Raw genomic sequence first — 8,525 nt, forward strand, 5'->3', positions numbered from 1 at the left:
TGAGAAGAATATTTAACTCCCCTATCTCCCTAAGCTATAGAGATTTGGGTTCCATGTGTGCGAGTGTTCCTCAAATGTCTGCAAAGTTTCCCTCCAACTTGTGTTTGGTTCTGACAAGAGGCCAAGTGGGTTTAATTTGCAGTAGAAGGGGAAGAGGAGGCATTTATTATTTTTTGGGCAGAGGGGTGTTTTTTATGTTTTCTGGAGCAGTTTGCTCATCCCTACCTGTGACACCCACATTCTACAACCTCTCCCAAACACAGATGTCATCATCAGTGTGACAGCCAGTACCAATTAAATGCAGGTCCTTGGATTCTACTCAACAGCTGGAGGGAACCTAGCTGAGGCATCTGTAGGGAAAATGTGGTGTGCTGACACCTGTATTAAAAGTGTTAGTTATCACTTTAAATGCTCAAGGTATTGTCTTGGTCCGGCTTGAAGGCTAGGGAAGTTTGTGCTCTGGGCTTAGCAGGGTCAGCAGCTAGACAGCCTGGAATAAGGTGGAGTGAGTTGTGCCTCTCTGTTTAGGGAGCAGCTACTTTCTGTTTAACGGGGGTTGTGTATTGTTGTTCTGAATTCTAAGAAACAAAAGAATGTTAGGATATAACCTTCCAGCAAGAGTGTTTTTGTTTTTATCTAACTTCTCTGTGGGTATGGCGTGAACGTAACAGGGAAAGAAGAGTGAGGTGACCGGCCAAAGTGCCGTGCCCACTCCTTTTGTCTCCCACTGGGTGGGATAGCATTTCGGGTCCGTGTCCTGTCTCTGTGGAGAAAGTGGCAGGTGAGAAGACCAGCACCCTACATCTATAGAGACAATTGAAATACAGGGGAAAGACAAGGGGACGAGAGAGGCAGGTCCCTTCCAATGCCTCATTTCCCTGTTTTTGTCCCCCTCTGTGTGGCTATAGGACTAGTGGATTCGATACTTGGTCCTCTCCCTTCTCCCCTCAATATTTTTTTTTTTATTTTCTGCCTATAAATGGGTGAAAATGAAGGAAAAAGGAAGGTGAGGACTGGAAGGGAGATTCCAAAGCAGGCTGTTAAACTTTGTGGTGATTCATTATTTGTCAGCTCTGAGGTTTGGTTACAGTGAATTCCCAAGGGGACACTGAGGTGTCAAACTCCTCTATAGAACCCTTCAACATTTTCTTGGCCGCAGTTTCAGTCCAATGACTTCTTGTTCTCTCCTCCATGAGAGAATGAGACAAATCCTAAGAGGATCTTAGCACCTGCAAGTGCCTTTGGCTTCCACATGTTTGATTCATTGACAGTTTATGTCTGTACTTTAGAGTGTTATCAGTAAGGCTGATGTTTGTTGGGGGGGGGGAGGAAATAAGGTAAACTCACGGTTTCTCCCATCACTACCTTAATTTAGATTCAAAAGGAGACAATGCAAAAACATAACAATACATTCCTGGCGCACAGTATTTTCAGTGTAATTCACTTTATTTCTCCTTTTTAAAAGGATTTTTAACCTCTTTGTAATGGGTTTTAATGCATGAAGTTTGGAAAATTCACAAAATACATGTAAAATATTGAAAAAAATGTTTACAAAAAATATAAAAACACACACATCCTTTTACCAATTGCTTCTCGAGTAGTATTGTATTCTAGAATTCCCCTCTGCACTAGGTCCCTCATCTGAAGTCAGTGGGAGGATTTCTATTGACTACAAAGGGCTTTGTATAAGGCAGTAGATGTTTGCTAGGTATAAATATTCATATTGCAACTTCATGACAAATCCCTGCCTTCAACTGTATTTCCTTGGTGTGCCCTGGGAATTTTTTTGCTGCTTACATATAATAATCATTATAATTAAGAGGTTGCAGCACACACTTTATAAATGTCACTTGTATCAAAACAAGATTTCCACAGATCTGCATATCGCAATCCCCACTGCCCTATAAATAGAGAAACTCCCAGTCTCCTGTCTAACCTGGAATTTCTTCTCCTCCGTGACATTGAGTTCCCGGCCAAACGTTAGCCATGAAGATACTTTACCTTCTTTTTGCTGTCTTCTTCCTGGTGGCGCAAAGCACTGAAGGTAAGATTTTCATTAAATGAAGGGAAAATATAGAAGGACATGTATGAGCCTGTACTAAGGTTGCCTAAATATTTGTATCATAGATTTTTCCAACTCTTCTCCTAAAGAGCTCTAGTGCTTACAGGGTTTGGAGCAGATACTTGATATGTAGTTGGGGAATAATCCTAGGGTCAGGAAGGTCCCTTGGATGTGACTATCAAAATCTGTTCAGATGTGGTTGAATTATGAGCTGTAAAAACATCACCTACATTCTATCTAGTGGGGTGCAGCTGGCGTTGGTTCTTGGTCCTATCCTAGTCAATTTTTTTATCAGGGACCTTGAAGAAAACATAAACTCACTGATAAAGTTTGCAGATGACAATGAAAATCAGGGAGAGGTAAATCCTGAAGAGGAAAGATCACTGATACAGAGTAATACGGATCGCTTGGTAAGCAGGGTGCAAGCAAACAATACACATTTAAATAAGGCTAAATATAAATGCATACATCTAAGAAAAAATAATGTAGACATAGTTACAGAAGGGGGCACTCTATCCTGGGAAGCAATGACTCTGAAAAAGATTTAAGAGTAAGTGAAGGATAATCAGCTGAACACAAACTTCCAATGAGAAGCTGTGGCCGAAAGGGCTGATGCAATCCTTGGTTGCATAAACGGGAATATCAACTAAGAGTAAAGAGGTTATTTTACCTCTGAATTTGGCACAGGTGAGATCGCTGCTGGAAAACTGGGTCTAGTTCTAGTGTCCACAATTCAAGACTGTTGCACACACACATGGTTTGAAGGATACATTGGTCAGAATGCATGTCAAATTTGGCGCAGCTGCCCCTCCATCATTTTGGGGGACCTCTGCAAACTGCCTCTTTCATTCTGCCCCACCCCAGATGGCCCTGAGGTAAACCTGACCTGAATATCTGTGTGGACACATACAAGGTGTATCCTCTTCCTTTGGTCTGACCCCATGAAAATACAGTTTGTTCTAGAGGAGGGTGAACTAAGTTGGGAACCAGGAGAACATGAATTAGGGTCTAACTTCTTCTGCTCACTAGTGTTAATTATTCAGGGCTTTGATGTCCCTTATAATTAAGTGATGTCTCACACTCCCAGGAGAGAATACACAGTCTGGCACTAAAACCCCAATCTTTAATGTGGCAAATCATTTTCTCAGTGTCTTAGGAACATTGTCTCCCCGAAATAGTCTGCTATATCTGTGTTCTGGGCTACATTACTGGAAACGCCATTGTGTTGAATTGGAGCAGTTTCTGAAGAAATGACATTGCATCTGTATACATTATTATTTTATTAATGAATTAGCACCTTGGAGCCCCAGTAATGGATTTGGACCCCATTGTGTCAGGTGCTGTAACAAAGTACAGCTAAGACATACTCCCTACAAGAAACATGTATAAGATGAGAGAAATTACATACAGGTAGGCGGAGCTCCAGGAAGCAATGAGACATTACTGTTTAGGCCTTGGGTTTACGCCTGTGGGGATTGGATACTTTAATGAAAGCATAGCTACAATCCAGTTTAAAATATTCTAATCTAAATATCCCAAAGGGTGAGGTGATGGACATTCGGGCTACATTTTCAAAAGGACCAGCCTGTCTGTCATGTCTATACCTGGCAACTGGTCAGGAAGAACCGATTCCTGAGTGCTGAGTTGTCGCAAGAATGTTTGTGCAGAGTCTCCCAGACTCGCAAGGCATTCAGATTTGAAGAGACTCAGTCAAACCCATCTGTTCCTAAATGTTGCAACCGTCCATCCCAGTGCTGAGCCGGTTCAACCCTGCTCAGCCAATCAGCATTTGTGATATTGCCTGGAACATCACTGTTACAAAGAAGAAAGAGTCAGAACCGCAGCAGCAGCCACTAAGGGAAGTTGGCGATCCAGGCAGCTACCTGCTTCCTGTGCCTGCGAGGTGTGGAGCTGTGACGCACACCCATGCGCAGTGCTACGGTTCTGAAATGTGCAGCCAGGGAGCCAGCGCTTCTGCTTAATTAACTTGCTCTGTTCTCTTCCTAGGGGCAGCCATTGAATGTGCAGAGAACTACAGCCATTTAAGTATTATGAAATATCAAGTAAAATGGTGTACAGGCAGATCGTTGGGTTGATTTGTCCGGGTCTCAGTGAATGTGAAATTCATTAAATGAGAAATGCCCATCATGCTACAGCCACAGCTCTTGTTTCTCTGCTTGTTTCTCTACTCTTTTTTGTGTTTGTGTGTGTGCAGTTTCTGACCGTGGAATCTTTGGCGTTCGCCAATGTCTACGCCGTAGGGGTGCCTGCTTCCTTTTCCATTGTCCCCTCAATATGATGCGCGTCGGCCGCTGTAGTATGCTTTGGCATTGCTGTAGAAGGGTAAGTCCAGGATTGCACAAGGGAGACATTGCATGGTGAACAGAACTATTTGTTTCTTTCCTTTATATATCCAAGCTGTAGCTTAATGCTCTTGCAGGCTTTCCACACAAGGCACAGCCCGGGGCAGAGCACAAAGGAAGATCTTATACTACCATGATTCTGGACTGCCTGGGTGCTGCTTTGACCCTTGTTGACTTCTCTTACTTATAGCTGCCATACCCTGCTGGCCATGGCTGGTCCACAGCCTGGATGTATCTGTAATGTTCAGTGCTATAGAGGTTGTCCTCCTGAGACCTGCTAGCATCCAGCACCATCTCCAGCACTACCCCTAAGACAGTGCCTGCAAGTAGGGCAGCAGAGGGCCAATTATGTCAGCTCTCTTTGCTCATACATTAGGGTAACCCTCCACCAACCTTTTTATATCCCCTATATGTAGCCAGAGCATCGTTAAGCACTGATAATAAAGGCAATTTCCAAGCTCTTTCCATAATAACTCCATCCTCTCACATGCTTGTCCATTTTTGCAAACATCTCCTCCTTACGGCCTACATCCATGCTTGTTGTACAACCAACAGCGGAATATTTTTTCAGTGTTTGAGCAAAATTCATTCAGGCATTTCTGGTGTTGAATGTGTTTGACACAAGTTCTGTTCACTCCTGGGACATGATCCCTGCCAAAATCAGAGGGATTATTTGACTTGTAGTCAAGGAATTGTGGGAACTGTCGGCTCCTAATAAAGAATTCTAAATATGAAAGGCCTGTTGTCCTCAGTCTGAAGGGAATTGAGAAGACCTGTTGTGAGTCTCTCTGGCAAGCAGGACAGTGTGGAAGAGCAGGAGGGATGATACAGAGTGATCTGGATCATCTGATAACCTGGGCAGAAACACACAATATGGGTTTTAATACAGCTAAATATATGTATACATCTAGGAATGTAGACCATACTTACACGATGGGGTACTCTATCCTGGGAAATGGTGACTCTGAAAAAGATTTGGGGGTCATGGTGGATAATCAGCTGAACATGAGCGCCCCGTGTGACCCTGCAGTCAAAAGAGCTAATGTGATCATTGGATGAATAAACATGGGAATCTCAAGTAGGAGGAGAGAGACTATTTTAACTCTGTATTTGGCACTGGTGTGGAGTTCTTTGTCTGCTTCTGGTGCCCAAAATTCGAGAAGGATGTTGATAAATTGGAAAAGAGCCACAAGAATGATTGAAGAATTAGAAAGCATAGCTTATAGAGATACCTCTCGGAGATCAATCTATTTAGCTTATCAAAGAGAAGATTAAGGGGTAACTTGATTACAGTCTATAAATATTTACATGGGAATACATATTTAATAATGGGGTCTTCAATCTAACAGACATAGGTATAGCATGGTCCAAAGGCTAGAAATAGAAGCTAGGAAACTCAGACTGGAAATAAGGGGGGGGTGTAGTTAAGAGTGATGCTAATTAACCACTGGAAAAAAATGATTGAATATAGTGCAGGATTCACTATCGCTGACAATGTTTAAATCAAGACTGGATGTTTTTCTAAAAAAAATATTCTCTAGATATTATTTTGGGGGAACTCTCTGGCCTGTTTTATACAGGAGGTCAGACTAGATAATCATAATGGTCTCATCTGGCCTTGGAATGTATGAAAACTATTGTGCATGAGAACAGCTGAAGGGAAGAAAAGTCCCATCAGCCTCCGAGGAAGCGCCTCTAGCCCAGAAATTTTTTATTTTCTTTTTGACTACTTTGTTGGCCCCAGATTTGGGAGATTTTGGTTCAGCGTTGGTTGATGAGAAGATAAGGTGCACCCTCACGGCATGGAAATCATGATGATTTTCCCAGAGTAAAAAAGTATTTTCAAACCAATTCATACAAAAATGGCAGAACATTGAAACTCAGTGCATGCCCTAGTCCTCACTCCAGGGTCCATCCAGAACTACTCAGTGTGAAAAACTGGAAAATAACGAACTTATGAAGGTGGGAAATTTGCAGATCCAGCAGGTGCAGTGCAGAATTCTCAGAGCTGTGTTACAGAACATCTGGGTCCAGATCCTGCAAACATGAGGAGCCACGTTGAGCATAAAGTTGCTCCCACATGTCAGCAGGATGAAGCCAGTGTCAAGCATCCATGTGTGATGGCCATACCTTCTTTGTCTGCAGTCTGTGGTTTGTGCAGAGCCCTCCAGAGCTAAAAGTACAGATGTCAAAAGCTTGAACTAATGAGCCAGCCTCTAGTTAGAGGCGGTAACACTTACAGCTTGCAAAAGGGGGATGTGTAGCATGCATTGGCCAGTGGGTGACAGATGCGTATCAGGAGATACCCTCATTCTTCAATGCAATTCAGTAAGCACTAGTCCATTTTAAGGATTTATGCTACTTTCATTCCTTAAGGCACCTTTGTACATCTTCTGAGCCTTTGCAGTTCTTGTTTCAGAATTCCAGAGCAATTACAAATCTTGGTAATCTTAGTGTTACCATTGCTCAGAATGCTTTTTTAATGCTTTAAATGTGATGGTTCCTACAGTAAAGTGAACTTGGCAGCATTGTAGATCTGCAGCCCTTCTTATCCCTGTTCTTCTTGTCAGCTGCTGGATGTACCATAAACAACTGTACAGGGTGCCCAGCATGGTAAAATTCATGTTGCATCAGGGACAGGTCCCTGAGAAGCAGTAGGGAGGGGTAAGAGATTTTTCCAACCACAAAAACACAAGAGGGTCAGCTTGAGGGCAGGGGTTGTGAAGCTTGGAGCTGCATGCGAGCGACTGCAGTGCTGCTCTCCTAGCTGGTTCACTGGGCATTTTCAGAGCTCCATGTTTTCATCAGGGCAGGCTACTAGCATGGAACTGCCGCGAGCATATGGTCAGGCTTTGCACGTACATGAACTTGGAGGCAGAATTGGAATTGCCATGCATTCTTAAAGAATAAATCACTGATCATGTAAATAAAAAGTTATTTAATTTTTGCTAGAAGCAAACCTGTGTTTGTCAGAAAAACTGTATGTGAATGTGAGATATATTGTTGAACACTTTATGTGTTTTGGTTTTATTTTTCTATATGTAAAAGAAGTAGTCAAGATTTTTAAAGGTCACGGTTTTGATTAAATCCCTTAAAGGAACTTTGCATGTCCTTTTAATTTTGATGAACGTTTTAATGAAAAATGTGTATCATATTTACAGCAGGTCCAATATTTTTGTTTTTGTTTTTTAATGTCCCAGAATAATTTTTTTTTCTGGTTGTTGCTTTACCTGTGTAGAATGTTAATAGGAAGGATTTTTTAAAAATAAAATTGAGAATCTGCTTTCTTTACTAAAGAGTAAGGGGTAAAGGGAGGGGAAATCCATGTTCAGAAATCTAGGGTATTTAACTGGTAAGCCAGACACGCAGCCAGTTCACATGTTTAGCTATATCTGACTATCTTCATTGAAACTCTGTAGCAGCATGATGAATACAGAAAATAAATCTCTTGCTCTAGTGTTAACCAGAAATACCTGCACCCACCATTGATGGAGAAATTCTTGCTGTGCCTTTGATTTGAAAGTAAATGTCATAGTTTCCTTGTTTTAATGAATTTAATCAAAGAATCTGAGAGTCTCTTTCCTTTTTTTCCCTTTTTTAGAGATGAGTGATGGCACCAGAGATTGTCACTGCAGGATCTCTGGGAATCTGGCAGACGGTGCCTTGCTTCTAAAATTATTGGAGGCTTTTCATCTGGGCTGTAAAGAATCTTGTGAGCTGAAGAAAACCCACAAGGGAGCCCTAGTATTACCCATAATGGCTTGTTATTCTCCTTTAATAAAAGTAACTCCTTGTGGCTGTGTATTATTGAAACACGTGTGAGTGTTTAGATTGGGGCTCAGTGGCTGTGCAGTTATTTCTTTTCTATAAAAATCCATTTCTTTTTTCCTCATGAAATTAGAAATAAAAAAATATAGAGGGTCACTATTGCATGCTAAATCCACCCAGGTGTATTCCGAGACCAGGGAATATTCATATTTTTTATGTTTCAGTGAACTCACATGGATAAATCTTTACCTATTCCTTACACCTTTTACAAATCCATTTAATTTTTGTTGTTGTTCGAAGAGCTGGGTCCAGTCACAGTTTGATTATGTGCT

General features: G+C 41.8%; 1 long non-coding RNA gene across 1 annotated transcript; it reads left to right on the forward strand.

The window, feature by feature from the left end:
* The first annotated feature begins 1,951 nt into the window (after window positions 1–1,951).
* Window positions 1,952–8,219, forward strand: LOC112060940 (uncharacterized). The gene is made up of 3 exons (XR_002890031.2): window positions 1,952–2,044; window positions 4,278–4,405; window positions 8,027–8,219. It is a non-coding gene; the product is annotated as an uncharacterized LOC112060940 (long non-coding RNA).
* The last annotated feature ends 306 nt before the right edge of the window (window positions 8,220–8,525 follow it).

The sequence above is a fragment of the Chrysemys picta genome, chromosome 3 (assembly GCF_011386835.1).
Source record: "Chrysemys picta bellii isolate R12L10 chromosome 3, ASM1138683v2, whole genome shotgun sequence".
In the NCBI taxonomy this organism is placed as follows: domain Eukaryota; kingdom Metazoa; phylum Chordata; order Testudines; family Emydidae; genus Chrysemys; species Chrysemys picta.